Source organism: Vicugna pacos, chromosome 15, assembly GCF_048564905.1.
Source record: "Vicugna pacos chromosome 15, VicPac4, whole genome shotgun sequence".
NCBI classification, from domain to species: domain Eukaryota; kingdom Metazoa; phylum Chordata; class Mammalia; order Artiodactyla; family Camelidae; genus Vicugna; species Vicugna pacos.
In genome coordinates, this window is record NC_133001.1 from 48400488 (window position 1) to 48427607 (window position 27120).

The 27120-nt window shown below is 45.2% G+C and overlaps 1 long non-coding RNA gene across 1 annotated transcript in view; it reads left to right on the plus strand.

Annotated features, from left to right (window-relative positions):
• The window catches only part of LOC140685773 (uncharacterized), a 292798-nt gene that overhangs the window by 153546 nt on the left and 112132 nt on the right, over positions 1 to 27120 (plus strand). The window contains exon 3 of the long non-coding RNA XR_012059196.1: positions 26294 to 26601. This is a non-coding gene — a long non-coding RNA (uncharacterized lncRNA). The remainder of the gene's footprint in view (positions 1 to 26293; positions 26602 to 27120) is intronic.

The following is a 27120-nucleotide window of genomic DNA, read 5'->3' on the forward strand; positions in this document are numbered from 1 at the left end:
TAGATTGACGGCATGTGTCTGTCCCAAACCCATGTCCTGCTTCCCCTGTCCATGCTTCAGGTTCCTGAGACATCAGAACTCCCCGCCCCATGGCCCTGAGCCTGTCTCCAGGTCCTGGCAGGCCGGGCTGCCAAGATGTGAACCCCTAGACTCCAGGGAGGGCTGAGCGGAGGCTGCTTGCGGGGAGCACACGGAGCTTGAACACGTGGGCCAGTGACCATGGGGGCTGACCGGAGGCAGCAGGCAAGGTGAATGGGCCAAGGGCTAGCGGTCCTCACGCTGCCATGTTCTGGGGCAGAGCTCCGAGGAGTTGGAATTCCAACTGGCCATCCAGGTTGTTTTGAGGGGATCCTTGTCAAGGAAGAAGGAGAGAATTTAGTTTTTCAGCAGTTTGTTGGCGTGATTCAGTACCATTAAGTGTGTACACTGTGGTAAGTTGGCCTCCGTTTGTACGCTAGCCTGGGGCCTGGCAAGTATTAGCGGTGGACTCGGCCAGTTCCAGACCTGGAGGCTCCGTGGTCTTTCAGCTGCACGGGGCCTGGGCCTGCACCACCCGCTCCACTGCCGCCCTGTCCCCCCTCCCCGTCCCCTTCTGGGCCGTCACAGCAGCAGCCTCGGACCACTCTCCCCACTGCCAACCGCGCTGTGCTGGAAGGAACACACCAGCTCCCCTTGCCCGCAGCCCTCGGGAGCTCTTCAGGCTTGGTAACATGTTCTTGTGAGACATCCTTTTCACACATCTCTTCCTCAAAGGTCCAAATCCCAAGCCAGGGCCCCCAGACAAGTCTCCCCTCCAACTCTCTCCTAACAGGATGAAATCTGTGTTTCCGGCCCTGGGAATACCCATGTCTGCCTGCTTCTTAGGATGTTGCTGGAGGCAGAATGATCCACCTCCTGGCTTGCCCAGGACCACCTTGGGATGCAGGATTTGCAGTGGGAGAACTGGGATGTCCCAGGTTACCTGGAAGGCAGAGAACCTTCCTGATGCTTCTCAGCCTATGGGTTGGGGGCCAGGATTGTTTAACTGGACTCGGAACTCTGACGGCTGCGAGTTACCCCTCTATGGGAATAAGTCAGATCCCTGCTGAACAACTTCCTTAGTTCTGGTTGCCCATGAGCCTCGTACAGCTGCTCAGGGAAGGCTGGATCCTTCCGTGATCTGGGACCCACCTTCCCAGTAGCCCTCATCTCTTGCCCTACACCTCGCACTTTCACCCTTCCTGGAACTTGTCACACTGTCTCCAGGGCAGGATTGCTTCTGCCCAGATCACCTTCCCCTCCTGGTTCACTCTCACTCATCTCTCAAAAACTCATCCAAGGGTGACCTCCTTTGAAAACACTGATACTCCCCTCCCCACCCTGCCCCTGGCATCAGTTGTCATTCTTTTCTCCCAGCTTCCCCTGCACTTGGTACAAATTCAACCGGTATTGATGCGGGAGCTTGGAACTGTGCTAGGGGCATGCTTCTCTTATAAAGCTCTTCATATGTGCTGTTATTATTATTGAATAATCTGCTTCTCCTGCTCAGCCAGTGGTTTCTAACTTCTTTTTCAAGGGCCACAGAGCCCTTTGAGAATCTGGTGAAAGTTCCAGCCCCTCTGCCTAGAAAAGTACACAAATATACAAATATATCACTTATGGAAGTTCAGAGACTCCTGGGGTCCACAGAACCAGGATATGAAATGCTGCATAGCATTGTAAGTTGCAAAATGAAGGTATGCTTTTCTGCAGGTGACTTAGCTCCACCGCGGCTGCAAGCTCTGAGGCCTGAGGATTCTAATGCTCAGGGCATTAGACGTCTTAGAAACTAGGCTGAGAAAGAGCTGGAAGGGCAAGGAGGGGTACAGGCAGAGGAGCAAGGCCATAGCGGGTTACCTGGGGGAATACATTGTGAAATCTGCTTGTAAAAACAATCCGAGATGGGGGTTCAGGCATATTGTTGGAATGAAAAGAATAGGAAAGCTTTTGGAACCTAACTGAAACCGTATGTAGCCACATATTGTTTTTCCCAGAAAACGATTTTAATTAGGTCAATTCCATATTGTTCTTATGGCATTGGATGCACAGTAAAAGGGGGCCCTCGGCATTATACAAACTGCATTTCTGAGAAGGATGGAGGGGGAGTGGCAAGACCACCTCGGAAAAGACCCATTTGTCACGCGCATGGGGATCTGGTGAACCACATTCAGGGCTGACTTCTTAATGCCTAAGCACTGGAGCACAAACACCATGAGCCCAGCAGTGACTTGGCAGAGCCCATATCAAATGGGCAGGTGTCTCACTCTGCATTTCACGTGCTCTGAGATCAGGGAGCTCGTTTCCTAACTGCTACGTGGTGCTCTCTCCTCAGCTGCGATCTGAACTCCTTAAACACATCCCGGCGCTGGGGCGTTTCAGCTGCAGGCGTCCTGGAAGCCTATTTTGGTTTCAGGATCTAGGTAAGCAGTGCTATTCTGCAAAGGGAACAATTATGTTCCCCCAAACACACAGAAGCATCAGAATTCACAGCATGCACTTTACAAGGGCAATAAAGTTTTATATGCAGCTCAGTGAAATACCTAATACAGCCAATTATCCACCAAAATAAACGGATGGGAGAGAGAATGGCTATATTTGGCTCAGGCTTAATTATTTTGCATTTGAACTTCTCCATTCCACGTAATAAAATTCCATTCTGCCCTTATTTCCTGGTTAGGTTACTTAATCTCGACTCCGGTAACTGAACCCTTGAGTGGAGTAGACTGTCCAATGTCAGTAGTAAGAAAATGTGAAAGGTTTGACATCAATTACAACATTACACACAACATAAAATTTAACAACTTGAATCAGGCTTTCATTGCTCTTTAAAGAGACCGTATGGCTTTTTAAGATCTAAAAATTAATCAGTTTCTAAGAGTCATACCTTTTTGGAAGTCCCAGGTCTTACTCTTAGCTCGAGATGTAAGAGAGAATCTCTTTCTCTCTACGCACCCCCCTTTTATTTGAAAAAAGTCTCCCCTTTTATTTAAAAATGCAATTTAAGTTTTTCAGTTTGTAATTTTTTTAGGGGAGTGACTTTTCCTATAATGAAAGAAAAAGTGAAAAATAGAGAAATTGTTCTCCTGGGGGGTAAAATTCTGGGGAGACCACAGTAAAAAACACAGGGACTGACTGACATTTGGCCTTGAGTGAGGGTGCCCTGGGCAGCAGCCGGAGTAGCCTCACCAGGAAGGCTGGCAAGGCCCCTCCTTCGGGGCTGTGTCCGAATCTGTGTGGCAGCCTTCATCCCATTGCTCCTTGATGCTTGATCGTCTCATAAAACACCACATGTAATTCAGCAGTTTTGGCCCATAACAGGCCAACGTCCGTAAGAACGGGAGTAAATGACCTCCCTCTTTTAGTAAGTGTGGTCTCGGCAGGTCAGCCCCGGGTCGGATGCAGGGCAGCAGGGCGGACGGGCAGCAGCTGGGAGTTCTGGCAGAGCCGGGGGTCTGGCCCTGGCGAAGGGCTGGGCTGACTTTTCAGACACCGAATAGCAGGGAGATTGGTCTGCTTTCTTTCTGCTTCTCTCAAGGGGGAAGATGTACAAAGACAGAAGCTGATGGAGCTCGGGGTCTATGCTCTGTGTGCGTTTGTTCCCCTAGCCTAACTCAGCAGGGTGCCCTGGAGAAGTGAATGAGTTTGTGAATTTCTGTACCGAGTGTTGCAGCATCACCTCACTGCTCTGACATCTCGATCTGGTGGTGGAAAGGCACAAATCAGGAAGCAACTGTTAGCCATGGGCTGAACCCTGAGTGTTCCTTGGGGAAAAGGGTGTGTGCCAGGGTGTGTGTGTGGAGATGGGGGGCTTGGGTGGCCACTGCAGGGTCTGCCCTGACCTGTCTGATTCCTGGACCCTCCCTATGCTCTCTGCCCATTTTGGAAGAAATAGGCATTTTCTCTGTGTGATGTCCTCCCTGCTGGGTACCTCCCCTTTGGCACGTCATTTTCTCTGCTGATCAGGGTTGCCCAAAGTATCCCAGACAATCAAGTTCTGCCCCAACACGCTCAGGGGCCTTGGACAAGGAGGGTTCTGCAGATCTCAGTAATTGCTCTGGCTTTCCAAATGTTGTGTTCTCTTATGAAGACCTGAGGGCATAAGTGGATTAATTTGATAATGGTCACCTGTTATCACATGGTGCTAAGCCCTGGGCAGGGCTGACTACCTGAGGATCAGCTCTCAGAAAAGGTCAGTGTGGAGGTTTCTCCTTTTTGCCTCCACCCTTCACTTTGACAAAAATAAGAGAAAGAGCAGCATAGTCCTCTCATGCCTAAGATTTAGTCTGGAGAACAACTTCCAGGGGATACTTTGGGGGCGGTCCACAGTCAGGCTAACCTCCTTCCTTGCTTCTGGCCTTGTTTGTGGGAGTCTGGGGAAATGGGTGTCTTGTACCCTGGCAAGTGTGGAAGCCGCCACACCTAGCACCAACCAGGGCCGATGCATTTTAGAAAGGTTTCCAGTGTGTTGTGAAGGGTGAAACAGAAAAAGGTTTAGCCTTAGAGGACAGATAACCAGAAGAGGGAATTAACCCCTTGTCCTAAGACACACACACACACAAACCCACATACACACACACACCAGAAAGTTTTTAAAAATAGACTTTATTACTTTTTAAGAGCAGTTTTAGTTTCACAGCAAAATTGAGCAAAAGTACAGAGTTCCAATATACCCCCTGTCCCCTCAACCTGCCTCCTCCTCAACTATCAACATTTCTCACCAAATTGGTATTTTGTTGCCATCGCTGAGTATATACATTGACATGTTATTGTCACCAAAAGTCCATAGTTTATATTAGGGTTCACCCTTGGAGTTTATTCTGTGAGTTTTGATAAACGTGTAAGGACATGTATCCACCATTTGAATTTAGCTGTTACTTAAATTTGGTTATTATCTACAAGAGGTAATTTTGACAACACTCTCCCTCCCCTCCCCCCAAATCACAAAAATAAAGAAATCTTGCTATTTAAAATATTTTCATTAAAGAATCTAATATGTGAATTTATTGCTGTTCCTCTGGGAAATATTTTAAATCAGTGATGAAATAAAAAAGGAACATAGAGAGTAGTGATGTTATCCATTAGAAAACATTTAACCCACAGCTGGGAAAATTAGAGGCAACAAAACCATTTTTATTGCCACACTTATCACAAATCCCCTACGTAATTTTATGAGATAGTTCATTAAACGAGCAGCTACTGCGTTATCTTTTTCCCCTGGCCCTGAAACAGCATTCGTTTTTCACACTTCTTTACATCTCAAACATTAAAAAAGCCTTAATCGATGCTTTTACATAAAAAGCAAAGGGCTGGGTTTCCCATCATAAAACGTTATGTTGTTTACACAAAAACTGCATCTAACCTCATAAAACTCTAGTGATTTCCCAGTGGGGTCCTGCAGGGACACTTGGCTATGCTAGACGTCACACTGATTTCTAGCGCCGAACCAAAGCGAACTTCCTGTGGAAAGCTGCTCTCAGCCCTGGCCGTTACTAATCAGACTTTTCAATTGGGGTGCACCAAACAGGCATCCTCTCCCCATCCCGGGTCTCCTGGCACCTCTGAGCAGCTAAGAAAACAAACGGAGGTGGAAAAATTTCCAGTATCAGCCCCCATGTCCTCATCTCCCACACTCTTTTTTGACACTACAGAGTTCCCAGTGCTTCGATCTCTCTGCTCTCTGCTAGATCCTTGGGACCAGTTTCCAGGAAATAGCTCTCCTGGATAGAGAAAAGACACAAAGGGAAGGCCTGCCCACAGGTATGGCACTTTCCTAGAAATCATGTGCTTTCACAATCTTTCATTAGGTATTAGTGACTCTTAAAACAGTTAATGGCAAGATGCTTAACTTTGCTTCCTAAAGCTGAGTAAATCAATCAAGCCAAAATGCTTTGCAAAACTAAAAGTCATTCATTGACTGTTCTCAAATGTCTGGTTTTCTCATGAAAATCAGGATAAATATTTGAAAGTTAGTTGCTTGCTTCCTCTATTAGACTAAAGAGGTGAACATTTTTATAGTTTTAGCTTTGAAGATTGGATATTTGCTTGCATTTGTGTAGAATAACAACATCTATGCTTCGCAAAGGATCTTTAAGAATCACCGTTTGTTTATTTTTACTCCTGTGGCCATTTTCTTTGTGGAAACTCAGTCAGGAATCACATTAGGTCATCCCTTATCACATGGACAGTTGTAGGGACAATAACACAAGGAAGCTCCTGGGAAGGCTGAGGCAAGAAGGCTTTACCCTGCATTATATGATTCCACAAGGTTTAGATGTTGAGGACTTTGGGAACTCAATGTTGCTTCTTTTGAGCCAGGATTAGAACAGGGGCTTTCTGACTCCAGCGTCCTTACTCTTAACCATTCTGCTGTTCTGCCATTTGGGGAAGGGAGAAGAATTAGGTCCAGTCCTCCTTGAGAAAATTTAAAATTGGGATAAAATTGGAGATAAAAAACAGAGATGCATATACAATAACTAATATTAGAAGCTAATAATAGTTGGTGGGAAGACATAGTTAAGAAGTACTGATGATAAGCAAACAGGCTAAGGTTGTCAGAGATGGTTTCCTGGATGACCTGAGACTTGATCTGGGCTTTGAAAGATTAATGTGCTCTGGCTGTGCAGAGGAAAGGGAAAAGGCCACTGAGGACCAGACAGATCATGGAATGGAGACATGTGGAGCTTAAGTATTGAAAAATAGGGTAGGGTCAAATTATGGAGGGTCTTGAAAAGCAACCTAAGGATTTGGAATAGTTTGAGTAGATGCTTGATAAACCCTGGGCTCCTCATTCTCATTAAAAGAAAGTGTCACAACATTACTGTGCTAGTGATAAGGATTCAAAGATCAGAGAACAGAAGTTCCACCTGTGCCATTGCATCCTGAGCACCCACCTGTGTGCCTGGTGCTCAGTAACTAGTTGATGAAAGAAAGTGTGAATGATTGTACGTCTCCAAAGACCTCACAGGCTAGAGGAGTAGAACAGTGTATCCAAATATTTCACAAAGTACTCTTAAAAATGAGGATGTGCAGAAACCAGAAGACAAAGTGACTAACTGGATGGGAATAAAGGAAGGAAAAGTTTAGTGGAGGAGGTGGCCCCTCCGTAAGTATCACTCTGTTGTATGGTCCCTTGCAGGAGTGGAGTGGGGAGTTGGAGGAGGATAATCAGAAGGTGAGTCTGGAGACCTAAGGAGCCAGATCATGATGGTCTTTTGAGCTGTGCTAATGAGCTTCGACTTGTACTGTAAGGAATCAGTGTGGACCACAGCTCTCCAGTGTTGGTGTGCATCTGCCTCACCTGGAGAGCTCCTTAAAACATGGACGCTGAGCCCCACCCCGGAGTTCATGGTTTAGTAGGTCTAGAAGGGGAGCCCAAAAGCCTGTGTTTCTAACACAGTCTTAGGTGGTACTGATGCTCCTGGTCTGGGACCACACTTTGAGACTGTCTGATGTAGAGGGTGCATTAGAAGAGGTGAGAAACTGGAGCTAGGGAGACCAGTCAGGAGGCAGTTGTCCACATCAGAAATGATGCTGGTCTAACTGCACCACGACACTGCTGCTCAGAGTGGTCTCAGAGCTAAGACTGGACCCCATATCTTCAGGCTCTTTTAACTCCGTTGTTTCAATAGGGAGAATCCTGGCCCAACAAGCACACACTTTATTTAAAGCTCAGTCTTTATTAGCAAATAAAATAGTTTGAATTCATACAACTATCAAGAATACATGTAGGGATTTAGTTTTATATTTTAAGGGATTTTTACTTTCTCAGAGAATGGTATGAAATTCTTTATCTGAAGTCCACAGCCTTGGAATCCTTGAAAGTGAACCTGGTCCAGCTCAAATTAGATTTCCACTTTAAACAAAAAGGCTCTACGATTTCTCCAAGACGTGGAAAGACAAGAGATTCTAATCAGAAGATCTCCAGCTCGACTTTCAAAGACAACCATTCTACCTGGAAGCTAGTCTCACATATCTGTAAAGGAGATTCTGAAAGCTGAAGGGAATTAGACATGGAAAGATAATTCCCAAAATGGGGAAAAGAAAGATTTCATTATTTTGTTGCTTTTTTTTCCCTTTTGGTAATAAAGAATTTGGTGGAGTTAGTTATTTGGCCGTGCATGCTTGGGCTGAAAACGTTAATTTCCTTTGCCAAGCTTTCTAAAAATAGTCTTTCTTCAGGCAAGGACCAGCTCAACATGAGCTACGTTCATTCGAAGCACGGCATGTTTAAATTCACGGAATGTAGTTACCTATTAACCTGAAGATTCCAACTTCAGTGAGACAAAGAATGTGGAATTTTACTTCTTGCAAAGTTATGAGTGCGTCTTGTTTTGTGTATGTAACAATAAGTTCTTTCATGATGTGACACCATGGCAGTGGGTGGTGAAATCCAATACCTGGCAAAAATACAATGGAATTATATAATACCAAAAAAGTCAATTGTTTTCCCCTTGGCTAATTAACTCCTTTGAACAGGGAAGTACTGAGGATGAGATCAGCTGGTGGCGTTTGTTCTCCAGCTAGTTTCCATGCCGTTTTAGGCACTGTCTGTGCAATGCGTTTTATAAATGGAGGAAGGAGTCTAGTGACTGTTGGAGCAGGCTCTGGAATGGATACCACCGTGGCTTGGTAGCAGCTTCACCGACCCATGGAATTTATCTTTCCCGGGATCCTGCCCACCACCCAGACTTAAGATAATAAGTATGTCCATGGCTCTGTCCCCACTTTTCTCCAGGGACCTTTGCACACAGGTATGAAACAGGGAAGCGGCTCACAGGATTCTTTAAGAAGAGGTGTTACCAGCTGTAGGTCTGCCTTGTGAAATCTGATATAAATTGGGACACATAACAACCCAGTGCAGGAGCTGTTGTCCTTACATTATAGATGAGGAAACTGGAGTTCAGAGGAACTAAGTATCGTGTGCAAGACAAATTAGCTAGAAGGCAGTAAAGATAAGATGCAAATCCAGACCTTTCTCCAAAGCTCAATCCTGTTCACTAACACATTCCTTTCAGTAGTGTAGAGAGGGCCATCAATAGGGTTATCCTTCAAGGAGCATAAGAATTATTTTTAAAGTGACCGAATAATGTACTGATTTGTTTTCTTTCTGCTTTTTCCTAGATCTTTTGTAATAATCACATGTTACTTTCAAAATAGCAACAAATAATCTTTACAATACTTTTTAAAAGAACTGTGGAGGAGAGATGGTAGACACTGAGACACTGAGATATTAATCTATGTGAGATTGGCCAGAAGAATATACTTATGACCCCAGGAGAGGGAAGGACTACTCCAACAAAACCCAGAAAAAGCCAACCGTAGAGCAAATGATTGATACGTTTGCCTCCATTAAAATTACAAACTCCTGCATGACAAAAGAAACCATGGCCAAAGTGAAAAGATAAGCCCCAGGGTAGAGGATATTTTCAGCACATGCATCAGTAAAGAATTAGAATCTGGAACATATAAAAATCCCTACAAATCAAGTAAGGGAGAAAAGTAGCCCAGTATACAAAATAGTCAAAGGTTTTTATTTAGCCAGTCGCAAAAAGGAGAGCATAAATGTCCAGTAAAAGGATGATCAAACACACTAGAGTGAAGGGAAATATTAAATGCCATTTCACACTCATCCATTTGGCAAAAATGGAAAACTGGCACAATTAAGTGTTAATAGTGAAGACACAGAAGACGGGGAGATTATCCACTGCTGGCCAAACTGTAACTTGGTGCAAGTACTTCTAGGTATATACGCCCCAAAGGAAATTTCCTATATGTGTACAAGGAAATATTAACCAGGATCCTCATTGAAACATTGTGTATTATAGCAAAAAACTTGGGATCAACTTAATTATCCATTTATGGTATATATATATATACAGCAGATAAAATAAATGACATATGAATGAGTCTTAAAAATATTTGTTGAGGGGAAAAAAGCAATTTTTAAAATGGTATAGTCAATATGATACCATTGATATACAATTGAAAGTTCATAAAAAGCAGTATAAATCACTATGTGTGTATACATACGTGTCTGCATGAGAGGCAGACACGTCAGTTTCTAACGGTGGTTACGTCTGCAGAGGAAAGCAGTAGATTGGGATAGGGAGGTGACTGACCATATCTGTAGTGGCTTATGTCTTTTATAAAGAATTGCTTTTCTGTTGTTGTTGAAGTATAGTTGATTTACAAAGTTGTGTTAGTTTCAGATGTATAGCAAAGTGATTCAGTTATACCTACATATACATATTTATACATAGTCTTTTTCAGATTATTTCCATTATAGATTATTACAAGATATCGAATATGGCTCCCAGTGCTATGCAGTAGTAGGTCCTTGTTGTTTATCTGTTTTATATATAGTAGTGTATATATGTTAATCCCAAACTTGTAATTTATCCCTCCCCTGCCTCTTTCCCCTTTGGTAATCATAGTTTGTTTTCTATGTCTGTGAATCTATTTCTATAATATTTGTCTTTCTCTGACTTACTTTACTTAATATAATAATCTCTAGGTCCATCCATGTTGCTGCAAATGGCATTATTTCGTTCTTTTTTATGGTGGAATAATATTCCAAATGATTGCTTTTTTAACTTTAGCAAAAAGCAAAGGTTGCTGTTGTATTATTTTCAGTGCTTTTGCACATGTTTAAGTAATGAGTAACTTTAAAATTAATAATGGAAATAAAATAGGAAAGGAACAGATTGGAGAGCAATTTAATTGTTATTACCAAATAGAAATAATTTCATGACCTGGAATATGATGGAAAGCTGGTCTTTATTTTTCATTTCAATTGTGATCATTTAGGCAAGAGATAAAGAAAAACTTATGGATCACGAGTGCTGTTCAGACACTAACACTGACTACTGTGTAGTGTTCTGTACATCATTTTAAAAGAACTTGAAAGAGAGAGTGAATTTCCATGTGTCTGGAATGGTTTAGGTTAAAGCTTCTTATTTTGAGATCCTTCTGATCAAAATTGTGGAGCTCCCCTGGAGTGAATTAGGCGGGTTCTGCATTTCCCAGGAATCTGAGCTGGGGCTGGTGTACAAATGTCACTATGAGATCCATCACCCATGGGATCGTGAGCTGGGGGTCTGCAGTGTCAGTTGGGAAGCCCCTCTTCTTTTACAAGTGAGGAGGCAGGGAGAGGGTAGCGTGTGGACAGTGGGGAGGTCACCCAGCTTGTTAGTAGCAGCTCTCAGGCCTTACTCTTTTTAGCCATACTCTTTTGCATCTAAAAATTCCTGACTTTAGGTTTTTTCCCCCATTCTTTCTGTTTCCACTGGAAATGAAAGTGGCATATTAACAGGTGGTTCTTATGCTCAGAGGAAGAAATTCCCACGAAATCCATGGATTCATTCATGGCAAGGCACACTGCCCTGTTTGCTAGAGGCGAGTCCTTGGAAGTGTTTTATGCAGAGGAAAACTTTTTAGCAGTCCCTTTGCAAGAAAGCCAGGTTTTTTGGTTGAGAGTGACAAGTTGTTTTCCTCTTTGAAATTCAAAAATATGAAAATATTGCCTTGACAGATGGACGTATAAGGCACAGAAGTTATTCATTTTACTCAACTAAATAGCTAATTACAGAGGTAGAGGGGTGGGGATTAATGTCAGGAAATCAACACAAGCTCCAGGCTTACTCTTCCAGAATCCCTTCTTTAAATTCACCATCTGGTGAGTTTGAAGAAACCAGTATATGAAAACATGGTGACAAGATAGAGGTGATAAACCTAAAACATAAAACTAAGGAGAAGTGGACCCTGCACTTCAAGTTGGGACTTAAAAAATTAAAAAAAAAATTTTTTTTTTGGTGAAGGGGAGCCAATTAGGTATGTTTGTATGTATGCATGTATGTATGTATGTGTGTGTGTGTGTGTATGTGTGTATTTATTTATAAACGGAAGTACTGGGGATTGAACCCAGGACCTCATGCACTCTACCACTGAGATATATCCTCCTGCCTTGGGACTTTATTTGTGTCCTCTCTAGAGTCACCAGGAATGGTTCTCTACATGAAAGATGACACTACAAGTCTAACTGCAGGTCCTGGGCACAATGTTTCCTATGTGCCAAAAACTTTGGAATTTTTACAGCATTTTAATAAGTGCCTAAAGTCAGAGAGATTTAGGGTAGATTTACCACTAACCAACTGCCACTAACTAGCTGTAAGATTTAAGGCAAGGCAATGGCTTTTTTAAGCCTAGTCTCATCATCTGAAAATGGGAATGAGAAAAGCAGTTTCCTCAAATAGTGGTTCAGAGCATTGAGATGATGTATACAAAGCCTGGCTCATCATGGGCCTGTAGCTCATACTGAGTACTCAGAAGTGGTAGTGGTAACTACTATTAATGTGAGCTTCTTGGAGAGTTTAACATGCTTGAAGCAAATACTGTTCACGCTTTGATTGCCCAATTGCCCTGAACAAGGAAACGTTTAGAACTCCTGCTATAGACATGCGTGGACTGACTATCTTCTTTCCCCAAATGGCTCTGTTTTACCTCCATCTTTGCTAGGATTTTCCAAAGTCTGTTCTGAAGACTTCCAGCTTAGGGAGGATAGTGCTACGGACTGAATGGAGTATCCCAGCCTACCCTCTGCCCCCATTCAAAAGCTGAAGCCTTAACTTCCAACGTGATGATATTTGGAAATGGGTCCTTGGGAGGGTATAATTAGGTTTAGATGAGGTCTTGAGGATGGGTCCCTCATGATGGGATTTGCACCCTTATAAGAAGAGACACTAGAGGTCTTGCTCTCTTTCTGCCACGTGAGGTGGCCGTCTGCAAGCCAGGAAGAGAGCCCTCACCAGGAAGCAAACCAGCAGGCACCTTGACCTTGGACTTCTCAGGCTCCACAGCTGTGAGAGGTAAATTCCTGTTATTCAGGCCATCCTGTCTAAGGTATTTTGTTATGGCAGCGCCTGGGCTGATTGACACAGAGGGGAGGAGTTCTGTAATCAAAAATGCTTGGGAGATAAAGCCTCCTTTGAAGGTCCACAAGGCGCATGGCTGATTAAAGGTGCTCCTGTAAAGGAACAAATTTAACTTTGTTTAATGTGGTGTTTCTAAAAATAACCAAAGCAGGGGAATCCTTTTGGTCTAAGCACTGCTACTGCTCCCTGGACCCTGAGTTCTTGCTGCCCTAGACCCTCAGCATCACTGCGTATTTGTCTGCTGTGGTCATTTGGACAATTTGCTACTGACAGAGAGAAAGCCCCCCATCTCACTAGCACCTTGGTGGGTTGTGCTCGTGCTCAGCACTCCAAGAGTCTTCTTGTGCCCCCCTGCTCCGCAAACCAGCAGAAGGCAGCAGGCTGTGCTCCCCAGATGTTTGCTAATCCCCTCTGCGTGCGCTGATGTATGCGAAGTATGCTGGTGTCGCTCTGACCAGAGATTCAGGGAGACCATATGTCTAGGGTGCACGAGCAGCTTCTGGCAGGACCAAAGGCTGGTTCTGGGGCTGGCTCACACACCACGGCTCACTGCATCCAGTGCTCCAGGCAGCTCAGGTCCCCATGCACATCCCTTGTTCTAAGGAGGCTGGGTTGGATCTGCGTGGCAGCCAGCCCACAGCACACCTGGGCGACTCTGGTCCCCACCTCTGTCCCTTATGATAACGTGTGCCCTCCGATGGATTTTCCTCTCTGTCAGATTATAATTACATTTTGCTAAGAAATACCTAGTTGAATGTGTCTCAAACTTTAACTTGAATACAAATCACCTGGGGGAGCTTGCAGTTTCAGAAAGTCTGGGATGAGGCCTGAGATCTGCCTTTCTAAGGAACTCCCAGGAGATGCCCACATGGCTGGTCATCATAGTCCAGGGCCACACCTTGAGTAGCACTAGCCAGGTCCAGAAGCAGGCATCTCCTAAGAAGGTATTATATACTTTTTCTAAGGGTTCCCAGGCTCTCAGAAGGTTGGCAGATATTTTCTTTCTTGTTAACACTGCGCAACACTGTGTCAGGTGGTCTAGCAGGATTCTTATATCCATTTAGAAAATGATGACCTTGAGATTCTGAGATGCTGACTTACCTATGGTCCACTCGCAAGGGAGGACTCCATCCAGGGCTGTATTTACTGCTCATTTAAGGCTGTAGGAAAAGTTCTAGGCACTGGCTTCGGAACTGCCATTGCATTAATTACCCTCACTTGCCTCTGTCAAAATTATGTATATGCTCATTACCACCCCGAGCCAACTCAAACTCCTTGTGGATAAAGTCACACCACACACGTTGGCACATCCCCAACAGCTCTTGACCCTGGGCTTGACAGTTCGCTTGTTGAATAAATGACTGGATATCTGAGGGTGTTTAATAATTGTCAGTGGAGGATAATACGTTCTGTGATTCTTTTGTTTGCCTTCTCGTTGCTCCCAACAGTGGTTCTTAATTTTGGGGTCAAAAACTCCACTGAGAATCTGATGGCAGCTATGCTGCGTCTTCCTAGGAGGGTGTATATTCTGTGTATTTTGCACTTTATTTCTGAAGTTTCATGGGGAACCCTGATGTCAGATTCTATAAACTCCAGTTAACAATCTCTAGCTAATAGGGTTAAAAATAAATGCTGCAGCCGAGCGTCAAAGCTCTTCAGGGTGAAGGCAGTTTCTCCCATGAGGTACTAATTGGGGCTCCTTTAGTCGCAAGTAACAAATCCATTTGAGTTAAACAAAGTTATTTTTGTTTTTCTATCTAAGGGGGAAGGTTATTGGGATTGCTTTCAGAATCAACGGACGAAGTAAAAATTCAAGTGCCACTCTGAAAACCTTAGTGTCTACAACCAGGGGCCAGAATGATACAAGGATCATTTTATCTCTTTATTTATTTACATCATAAGGACATAGCCGGGGGGGGGCAGCTTCAAGGTCATGTTTCACAGGTGTGTCCAGAGAAAAAGAGCCCTTTTCTACCGGTTTTAAAACTAAGACAAATAAAACATCCCAGGGAAAGTCTCTAATTGGCTTTCCTTGGCTCAGTGCCCATTTTTGGACCTATTACTGTGGCCAGGAGGGTGGGGTAGGATGTTTGGGTCACATGCCCACCTCACAAGTGCCCAGGTAAGAGGAAGGCAGCTCCGATTTGCACCCTACTGGTGGAGGGGTGCAGCGAGGGGTGGAAAGTCTCCCTCGGGACGGGGAAATACGGTGGGCTCCCTGGGGAGATGAGGTGTGAGGTGGCCACTCTGATGCATGTTGCCTGCCATTCCTTTCTGAAATTCTTTGTTCTAGTTGGGTTGGGTTGTTTGCCGTCTTTCCCCTGCACTATTCATTCCCACCTCTGTGTCTCCAGGGTCCCCTCCCCACCCTGCTTGTCCATTTTGGACTTAGCCTCTTCCTAGGGTTGCCATGACAAGGTACCACCAAGCACCACAAACAAGTGGCTTGAAATAACAGAAATGTATTCTCCAGCAGTTCTGGCAGTTAGTTCTGGGGGGTGTCTGCAGGGTTGGTTCCTCTGAGGGCTCTGAGGGAGAAAATGTTCCATGCCTCTTGCTTGGCTTGTGCTGGCAGCTGGCAATCCTTGGCTTGCTGACTCAACAGTCCAGTCTCTGCCTGTAACTCCTCCTGGTGTTTTCCCGTGTCTTTGTCTTCCCGTGGCCGTCACTCTCTGTGTCTCCCTCCTCTTCCTATGGGGACACTGGTAATTCTGGATTAAGGGCTCACCCTACGTTAGCATGACCCCATCTTAGCCAATGACATCTGCAACCAACTAATTTTCACATTCGGATCTTACTGGGGGTCAGGACTGAAACGTATCTTTTGCGGGACACAATTTAACCCATAACAGCCTCCCGGCCCAGATCAAGCCCAGCTTCTTCAGCAGGCCTTTGATGACCGTCCCTGGTCGGACCTGTTTCTCCTCTGAGTTCCTGCTGTCTTGGCTCTGGGCAGCTGCACCACATGGTGGAGACCTTAGCCCTTCTCGCAAATATTGCCTCATCCTGAGACTGGAAGCTCCTTGAAGGCAAGAGTCCAGATCTTTTCACTATTCGCTGTGGTGCCTAGAGCAGCGTGTGATGGTTAATGTTATTTGTCAGCTTGACTGGGTCACAGACTGCCCAGATATTTGGTTAAACATAATTTTGAGTGAGTCTGTGTGGGTGTTTTTCGATGAGATGAAGATCTGAATTAGCTGACTGAGTAAAGCAAATTGCCCTCTCCAGTGGGGGCGGGCTTTGTTCCATCCCCTGGTGGCCTGCACAGGAAGAGAAAAAAAAAAGGCTGAGCAAAGGAGAATTCACTCTCTGTGACTGTCTTCAAGCTAGGAGATCAGTCTTCTCCTGACTTTGAACTTGGGCTTGGGCTGGAAACTAACACCATCGGCTCTCCTGGGTCTCCAGCTTGCTGACTGCGGATCCTGGGATCTCTCAGTCTCTACAGTTTTGTGAACAAATTTCTTATAATAAATATCTTTATATATATTGATATGCCTGTACACTTAGATATCCACAAATCCGATTGGTCCTGTTTCTTTGGAGCACCCAGACTAAGACTGACACACTGCCCCACACAATATGAGGGCTTCTTAAAGGCAGGGAATGGATTAGGGAGCGAATGAGTGGTAAGTGAGTGCTGGGGATGCTTCCCAAACTCTCCTCTGGGACACATGCCCTGATCCTCACTCAGTCCTTCTCCACCTCAGCTGCACATCAAGAAGCACTTGAAGAGCCTTGAAAATCACCAGACCTTATATGAGCTAACTGTGAACTTCTGGGGAGGGAACCGGGCATCAGTGGGTCTCTTGTAAAGCTCTGCCATGAGTTCACTGCACTCTGGATGTTGAGAAGCCTGGTTCAGGCTGTGGGAGAGCCCCAGGTCCCAGGCTTCAGGCTCTGCTCTGTGCTCATCCAAGTGAGCCTCCCACACATGGGCTCAGCCTTTGGGCTTACCTTGGGTCCAGGACGGCATGAGGATGGCGGAAACCACTTTGGAGACAGGTGCAAATTTGTTCCCGACTGACTAGGCCAGCGTACCTCTTGGGACTTAGGAAACCCAGTGTTTGACATTTGCTTTGAGTTGATGTCCTGCCCAGACCCAAGCTCAGATTCTTGGAGAAGGGCCTTTAAGAAGGAGCCTTCTCATGCAAAGGGTGGGCAGGTGCTGTGTCAGCTGTCAGCACGAGGAAAGGAAAAGGGCCAGAAGTGCTCTGTATTTAGCTGGTGACAATGAGATGTCACGGAGGGCTATTTGGAGAAGAAAAGCAGTCAGCTCTGGCAATGCCGTGTCAAGGTGGAGGAGGAACCCAGAGCCCCCAGGGTGCTTCAGAGAGCTGTACTTCAGGCCTGTGTGGGAACAGGTGGTGACCTCGGTGACACGGCGCTACCAGCAGGAGATCAAAGTCTCTGGGCGCCGTGACTAGGGTGGTGTCTGGCCACTGTGTCCTGGCCTCCCGGCTGCTCCGTAAACCCCCTCTGACAGAGGGGCATCTCCAGCAGACCGGCAGTGCAGGAGGGAACGCATGCGGCCGTATTTCAGCCTGGACACCAGGACTTGAACGGAGGCGCGTGCGTGTCTGGGGCTGAAATTTCTCTGAAGCTGATTTGTGGCTGTCTGAATTTATGGCCTCAGAGGACAACAGGATGGACCAACGAGACCCATATGCGTTCAGTCCCCAAGCCTTGATTTCAGAGAGCACACGGGGGAGGATGGAGGGCTGGAGGAGGAGAGACTGTTCCTACGTTCCCGGCAAGAGGTGGTGATATAGGTCCTGTCCAACAACAGTTTTTCTGAGGCATTTTTAGGACATCTCATTGTCCTCCTCTCTCTCACCCAAGGTTGTCTGCACAGCCTTGAGCTGAAGGAACTTGTAGAAATAGCTCAAAACCACAAACATATTCCACACTAGGAGACTGACACCTCGGGGTCGCCTCCTTGGCCTGGCAGCCCCCCAAAATTTATCCTTATGCTGTAACTCCGTGCTTTAAAGGAGGTGGGACTCATCGTCCCTCGGGAGTGGACTGGGTGCCTCCGCTTCTGGACACGCTCAGGGAGACCCTGAGGAAGGACACAGGGCCTGATCTGTGCATGGGTAAGGTGGTGGCTGCCCAGCAGGACCCGCCGTTCCATCATAATCTCTGCTACCAGTGGCTTGTTTCCCGACAGGCCTGACCTGCCCGAAGGCTGGGAGATGAGCTGGGCCTCCACGGGGGCCTTCCAGCCCTGAGACCAGGAATCAGTCCGTTGACAAGCACTCCTGGAGCTCTGTGCTAGGCCTACTTCCGTAAGGTCATGAGTTACCCTTCTCTCCCCAACCAAGACAGAGTCTGAAATGCTTTCCCTCAGGGACGAGTGACATAGGCTTATTTGGACGAAGGCAGGGACTGACATCAGCTTCTTTTCTGAGAATGGGTCTGCAGAGCCTCAGAGGGGCGCAGCAGGGGACGAAAGGGGAAATGGGTAGGAAGGGAACGGTTGGTGGGTCACAGGCTCCAAGCTTGCATTCTCATCTCCCATCCAAGAAACAAAGGCGTAGGATTTCCTGGGCGTCTGCTCTTCCTCCTGGATCGACCCTTGCCAGGTGGTATTCTTACGTGGAATGTGGCCTCCCAGCCCATAACTGGGTGTGTGTGTGTGTGTGTGTATGTGCACGCACACATGCACGTACATAGACACAGTGGTAGTAAAGCAACACAAAGAGGCAGAAAAAGTAACGACATTGGAGTAAGAGGACTGTTATGGACTGAATATTGGTGCCCTCACCCTCCAAATTCTTAGGTTGAAGCCCCCGCCTCCACTGCCAACTGTGATGGGATTAGGAGGTGGGGCCATTGGGAGGTGATTCAGATGAGATGAGGTCATGAGGGTGGAGCCTTCATGAATGGGACTTGTGCCCTTACATGAGTCATGAGAGAGCTTGCTTCACTTGCTCTCTGCCAAGTGAGGATCTGCGAGGGCAGCAGTCTGCAACCCAGAAAAGGGTTCTCATCAGATCTCAGCCATGCTGGCACCCTGATCTGGGACTTCCAGTCTCCAAAACTGTGAGAAATAAATTTCTGACGTTTATAAGCCACCCAGTCTATGGTACTTAGCTACAGCAGCCACAACTAAGATCAGCACTAGGTTTTGAACAACAACCCTGCCACGTCCCAGCAGTGTGGTTTTGGACAAGTCTCTTATCTTCTCTAAGGGTGAATTTATTCTGCTGGAAAAATTGATAATTCCTGCTCTGCTTCCCTTCCTCACAGGGCTGTCAGGAAGCCCAAAGGAGAGCAAGTATATATGAAACATTGTTTCATAGCCTATACTTTTTTGAAATATTTTTGAAATATTCAGAAAAAACTCTCTGTGTGTATTTTTAAAACAAACAACAAAACTGTAACACCACCATGGGGCTGTTTATTTTTTTTTCTCACTAGGGTTGAGGATGTTTCTGTCTACATGATTCCAAAATAATGTCAGCATCCCATTTTAGCTTTGAATTTCTACCTGCCATAAAGTCTCTCAATGGAGAAGCCAGGTTCCTCTTTGTGTGGATTCCTTGGTTTCTTCTCTGCCCACCCTGCTGTTCTGTGACCTGGGAAAGTGAGCCAGGAAGGAGAGAGCAAAAGACTCGTCCGGAAATGCTGATGCTGGGGAAAGATCCCGACCTCTGGATAATGAAGTGTGTGTTCCTGGCAAATTTCTTAAGATAATAATGGTGGCAGGAAAAATAATGTTCAGTTAAAAAACTGGCAGTGGATTTCTCAGTGAGAGAATTGTCTTTTGTTCAGCAGATTGCCTTGATGGCTTTTTTGAGTATGAAAGGTGAGCTTGCCCCAGGACATGGCTTAGATGAGCTACACTGGAGGAGGTTTTCAACCCTGGCTGCACAGAAAGGGCTTTGGAAAATTATGCGTATGTGTGCCCCAGCTCCAGAGCCTCTGACGTAATTGGTCTGGGGTAGGGTCTGGGCATCGCTATTTTTTAAAAACTCCCCAGGAGATTCTAACATGTAGCTGGCGTTGAGATTCCCCAGCGCCAGACCCGAACAAGAGGAGAGCAGAAAGAATTGGGCAGCTGGTAGCTTGGTGGGAGATGAGAAAGGGAAAGAGTTGATCTGGATGGTGGCGGGCTGGGGATGTCTGTGCAGAGACAAACAGTGAGGGGTGCCTAGAGGAGCCAGGCACTGTTAACAAAAGAATCACTGGCATTTAATTTTAGATTGTTTGCTGTGCTGCAATATACACCACCCTATACCTTCAGATCCTCAGTGCAAGTCTTACATGCCCAGTCTAGTGTTCATGGTACTGTGGGGGGAGTGACGGATCCTAGGCTGGCCCCAGTGATGGACTAAGAATGTCCAGCACCTGCAGGAGATGAAAATGGGAGCAGGGGTTGAAAATTCAGCAAAAGTAGGAAATTGGAGCTAGAGGGAACCAGGACAAACATAACCCCCCGGAGAATCCTCTGGGATGTTGGGAAGGATGCGTGGTTTCCTACCGTTTGTGGAAGAAGGATTCAAGGTAATTTTATTGAATCTCAGTGGATAGTGCCTTAGCTGCTGGAGGACATGAAGACTTACAAACAGCTGACGCTTGAGCCAAAGAATAATAAATAATTCACCACCTTCCCTCTTTCCACCTCACACACTCCATGTGGGGAATATTTTATAGCTATCACAGTTCATTCACATTCATCTCTCTTTGAGCCTTCCAAGGGGCCTGGGAGATGGGGAAGGAAGGAATTCGTCACATCTGATTGCTGAGAAACGGGATCCTCAGCGGCTGCAGCTTGTGTGCAGTGGTGGAGCTTGAAGCATCACCAGCTCTGAACCATCACTCCCAGTTCTGACTTGGTGCTCAGGCCACCACTCCAGGCTAAGTTCGGCTCCAACTGCTTTGAAACTGGAGGGAGATGTGACTTAACACTGTGTGTGTGTGTGTATGTGTGTGTGTGTGTGTGTGTGTGTTTAACATGAATTCTGGATCCAATATTTACTCTCATCTCTTCACTGTCCCCTATTTTTTCTCTCTCTTCTCTTCCTTCTCTATCCTATTCCCCCTTGTCACACCTCTTCTCCATTTCCCCGTGTCTTCGTCTGCATCTGTCCACCATTTCTAATGTTCCCATGCCAAGCTCTCATTTGTAGACTTCCCCCTAGATTAGTATATTCATGCGTGAATTCTGTATAGAAGTGTTTTGGAACAATTCTTTGTTACTTGGTTTTCTTTCTTTCTTTATCTGATTCTAAGATGAGTCAAATGTCTTTACCAGCATGTATTGCTAAATCACCCAGTTTCTAATCGGGAAATGGTCACCCTGCCTATTTGGGAGGAACTTCACGAACCTCCACAAATTGTTGACGTAACACTCATTCTCGACAGAGAGAGAGGACTAAATATATTAACTGGCTTTAGCTGACCTTTGCTCGAGATTTAAAAGAGAGGAATGGTGACCTGTTTCTCCCACGTGGAAGCAAAAAGCCGAGTGTATTTTATGCCCAGGTGTTTGCCATATAGCTTGATACAAAACCATGTCTTGGAAAACTATAAGCCAATCTAATTTATAGAAATAAACTGAGTGAGAATCATTATTTTTTATTGGTACCACTTAATGCGAAGAAAATGCACATTTTCCAAAAATATGGAAAAAACGTTCCATTTGCCTTATTGGGTCCAAATGTTAGGTTTAAATTATTTTACTATGCAAACTTTCTTTCATATCTTGGCAGTAGTGATTTCCATTTTTATTCCTTTGGTATCCATAATCTTATGCGAATCAAAAACACATGCTTTGAGATCACTGGACAGCTCCTCCTCCAACATTTTCAAAATGCACAGGGAAGGTTATTGCTCTGGTAGCAAAAATAACAGAAATGCTATGGGAGAAAATTATGAGGACATCTAGGCAGAATGGGAAAGAGGTTCAAAAGGTGCATTCTGGTTTTTATGCTTTTGATTTGCAAGTCATTAAGCTGGAAGAGCCCCTGCCTCCTGCTGACTGCCACTAGGAATGCTTTTTTTTTTTCTTCTGTAATAGTGGATGCTTATTCTACGACTCCAGGTTTGCAATACTGGAGGAGAATGGGGGATCTGGATTTTCCAGTGCTTCTAGAGATGGAGTGCTGGTCCTTGGAGGAGTGGGCTAAGACTTGGTGGACTTCTGGCCTCCCTTTGTCTGCAGGAGGTGGGTGCCTTTGGCAGGGAGCGGGAGGGAGAAGCATCGTGCAAGTTTCAGTCCCAGAATTTCAGGCTGACAGAGAGAAGTCAGTGAAGAGGTGAGTGCTTTGTCTCTTCTCCTGAAAAAATTAGTTGAGAAAAAAAATTTTGAGGACAGTCAGACATTACAATATAAGGAAAGGAAGGCAAGAAAAGTGTGAAAGAAGAAGGGAAAGGATAGCATCCTTCAGGGGTAAGAGGTCAAGGGCTCGGGGCATTGTCCAGACCTTGTATCAGCAGGTTACATAATGCTTAATGCATCACCCAAGACTCTAACGTTTCTAGAAGCATGCCATCCTTTGCCTCCTACTTCCTATTTGCCATGTTTGTCTTCTCTGGGATGTAAGCCTTACTCAGCGTACACAGCTGCACATCTCGCTCTCCTCTGTTCTTGAATTTGAGATTAGTGAACCAGTGTTTAAATCCACAGGTAATTCTTACTTGTATTTCTGCAGCACCTTTTGTCCTCAACAAAGATGTTGCGTTGGAATGCTCTTTCTCCCATCGTCCATTTGGAAAACTCCCTCTTCTTTCAGAATTGACACATGCGTCCTATCTTTATGAAACTCTACCTGATCTGTCCACGCTAAGCGGTTTCTTCTCTGTTTTGAGATCCCCTCTACCTGGTGGGCACATAACAATTACTGCCCTTACTTCTCCGTATTGCAGTTTTTTTCTCTACAGGTATGAACTCTTCTATAGCTAAACTCCTTAAGGGCAAAAACTGCCTTAATAACCCTGACTTTCCCTACATTTCAGTACCCAGCATGTAATAGGTGTTAAGTAAATGTTTTGAATGAATGAATGAATGGCATTCATTTAGCCAAGCCCTAATTGGTTGCAAGGATGAATTAAACATGTACTTCACTCACAAAGAAGCAAAAGTAATTGCACTAGCGGAATTATTAAAATTTTTTTCATATTATCCAATTAATTAATTTTTGCATTCTGAGAATGAAAGGGTGAGCTTACAACTGTATGGTTAATAATCAAGTAGAAAAATAAAGACCCCCCCCTTAATACTAGAATTCCCTGACCTGTGTTCTACACTTGCCTTGACTTTCTGACATTGACCAAGGGTGTTAATCAGAGACGCTGACCGACTGTTGCATGACTGTCAGGTCACTTACCTCTGGAAATCAATAGTGACCCTTTGCCAAACAAAACTTTAAAGATGCTGAGGGGAGGAACCTTCACCACTGTGGGTACAGTGTCTCATTTGTTCAGACGGGGAAGGCTTTTGATGGCCGTGATTTAGGAGGCAGGTTTATCTGTGCAGACTGGAAGGATGTAAGAGTCCCACCAGCAAATCATGTCTTCAGGACCTCAATCTTCTCTGAGGAAGGCTCACATCGAAGCTCCTAATAGCTCGGTCTCCTTTGTCCTCAGAACTGCCTTTGCAAGTCAGGCTTTCACTCATTTATGGGTGGCTCCTTCTACAGGTCCAAGTCCTGCTCAGAACTCTCTTCATTAGGAGATACCTAAGGCTTAAAGGCAAAGTGGGCTTGTGCTTGGTAGGTATGGGTGGGACACAGTAGTAATCAACCAGACTAAAGAAGTGCGAAGTGCAGAGAGCTGGGAGCCAAGGGAATTCAGTGTGTCCTGGCCCTGCCCATTTCCCCATCACCAACCTCCGGATGATGCTTACGTTCTGAGTCTCACTTTTCTTTTTGCAACATGGGAGTAAAACAAGCATTTCTCTTGTATCTTAGAATTGTTATGAAGATTAAATGAAATAAAGACTGTATACTTATAATCCCTAACACACCCTGTTTGTTTTGCTTCTCACTGTATCTATAGGGCTTCCCTAAGGGCCTGGGCTGTAGAAGGGGCTTGGGTCCTTGGAGAAGTTGATGGCCCTTTGAGAGACAGAAGAGCATCATGGTGTATATGACTCCAGTACCAACAGGCCTAGTTCAAATCTCAGCTCCACCTCTTCCTAGCTGTGTAGACCTTGAGTAAGCTACTTAAACTGTCTGTGACCCAGTAACCTGAGGACAGAAGAGCCTCTACTTCATGGGGTGGTGGTGAGATTTAAAAGAGATCATACCTTTAAAGCTCTCAGCACAGTTCCTGAAACATATAACCTTACAATAAACATGAGCTACTGCTATCTCATCTCCAAGGGCATCCAATGACGCATGGATATAGAATCATATTCATGTGTGAGATACTTTGGGTAACTTTTATTTACATGACTCAGATCTCTTTGCCAGTCTGCCGGCTTAAAGGTAACTTTGTCAATGGACTCCAAAGCAAAGACTGCTGGTGCTTCTTACACAAGTCTTATACAGATCTTTCTCACCTAAGAAATTAAGGGATATAGTTTCAGGAACATGTTTGCTTTTCCTTTGATTCCCCTAAGGCTACACTCTTTTAAATAAACTTTTTATTTTGGAATAATTTTAGATTTACAGAAAACTTGCCAAGATACTATAGAGGATTCTTGTTTACCCTTCCCCCAGTCTTCCCTCATGTTAATATGTCTTATATAACTATGGTGCATTTGTCAGAACCAATAAATTTACATTATACAGTACTGCTGACCAGATTACAGATTTTATTTTGGGTTTCATCATTTTTCCCACTAATGTCCTTTTACTTTCCCAGGATCCCACAGTGGGTTCCCCAGGACTGTCTCATCCCATCTGTGACAATTTCTCAGTCTTCCATGACCGTGACAGTTTTGAGGAGTTCTGGCCAAGCACTTTGCAGACTATTCCTCACCTTAGATATCTCTGATGTTTTTCTCCTGATAAAAGATTAAGACTGTGGGTTTGGGGAAGAACAGCATAGCAGGAAGTGCTGCACCTACACTGGATGGGAAAGCTCTCTCTGCTGCTTTTCACTTCTCCTCAACTTCTCTTCCTCTCCTTTCAGGTTACTCACCCCTCACCATGGACTTTACAATCTAAGGAAATGAATTGGGCTCTGGAGGGAAATTAGAATTTGGAAATGAATAAAGCATTTTGCTTGCCCTAGTCTCCATCTTGACATGCCAGAACCCACCAGGAGGATATGCCCCCCCTTTACTCCACCCACTCCCCCAATTTGCAGGAATTTGGGAGAAGCTTTGTACTGACATGTGGCATAAATTGCAGGTTCCTGCAGTTTTAGCTTCATTTCAAGGTGCAGGTGCTAACATTTCAGTGACACTCCCCATGAGTCTTCTGCTCCCGCATCCCAGAATGCCGAAGCCTTCATCTCTGCATGCTCAAATAGTGTGGAAGGAAGATAAGAGATAGTGGAATGGACTTTGTGCACTAAATCTCTGAAACACAAGAACTTTCAGGTTGGGATTTTCACATTTAAAATTGAGGACAGCAAGAGGACTTGGTTTCCAGTCCCAGATCTGGCCATCCTGAAATCTGCATTTCCACAGCTCACTGCTTGCGTTTGAACGGGGGTCCCCACGTCAGGACCACAGCAGCCATTTCATGTATGCATCTCATTTTCATTCAATGATGTGCTTACTTTTGTATAATTAAAAAGTTCGGCAAAATTATATTTTGCATGCATATTATTTATTATCTAGTGAATGCCACTGTAAAAACTCTATATTTGTATGTATATTTGCTATTCAAATGTTCTTTATTTTTGTAAACAAATGACTATATACTGTGGAGTGCTCTGTGGGCAATTTAAGGGATATTCAAGAGTAATTTTGGCTATACCTGATTGTCCCTTTCGGGTCCAGCTTTACATCTTAACAACTGAGTAAGATACAACACCCCTGCCATCCAACTGTGACTGGCTTTTGCTCTTAATTTATAACGTAGGACCCCTTAATTTCTCCAGGTATTTCTGGAAGATCCCAGGGATCATACGTGAACTCACGGCCTGTGAATGAAGACTCTTCTGCAGGAGGGAGGGGCTGCGGAGGGAGGGGAGAGAGAAGGATGAGGACTGGGAACTACATTTGCAGTCACTAAGAGGCCGTGGGCGTCGATACCAACGGGGCTGCACATTCTCGCAGTGTCCCCTCCCACTGCGCACCGCCTGTGCGCATTTCCCACTGCGCACGTTCCACTGCGCGCCTCCCACTGCGCATGCTCTGTAGGCCCCTGCGGGAGCCCACATTTCCCAAACCCCGAGTTTGTTCAAAGGGCATCTCTAACTGCAGCTTGTGGCCCGTCTCTTCCTAGGGCTCATACCTGAATCTGTGATGCCGGCTTGAGCATCAGCATCTGAGCGCGACACCGTCTGCCCGCCGTTCTAAGACCTCCCCTGCCTTTCTCACGAGAGCAGATTCCCTCTGCAAGAAGCTCGAGAAAATAACGAAGGAAAAAACCCTGAAACTGAAAAGTTACCCAGCCTCCAAATGACTGCCTTCACCACAAAACAGAAATCCTTCAGGGCTCGGACTTCGGCAGTTCTCAGGCCTCAAGTCTGACTGCCCTGCATCCCAGCTCCAGGCTTCGCTGACCTGGCTTTCCCACCCCAGGCAATGCCGGTAAGGTCCCGAGTCCATTGTATGATAAATGATAGGTAATTTAACCTTAAAACAAAAGGCTTTTGGAGGAAGACAATATTATGGAAATGATTTAAGCCAAATGCTTAAAACGCAAGTAAAAATGCCTCAGCTAATGGTTATTCATCTTCTGAAATAGGAACTTTTCTTAATTTTGAAAATAGTTAAAAGAAAGGAGCAAACCCACAATGAGAGTTGGCAAATTTCAAACTGAGTATTTAATTCTCACACGATTTAGGCCCAAATACTCCGCAATTTGTAGGCTTGTGAAGTTAAAATTCCTCAGACCACATGTTTTCTTGAGTTGCAAGATCATGACTAGGGGCTTACTAAGGATGTCTTCAGCAGCAAATATTTGTTGGGGGAAAAGCCTTGTTCTAAACATAAGACAGAAAGTGAAACTGATATTCTTCATGCATTTCTTTGAGTTACAGCCTGGTCTGGCATTCATTTAAACCAAATATTGCTGCTGCTCTGCCTCTGCTGTGGCAGGACAAATCA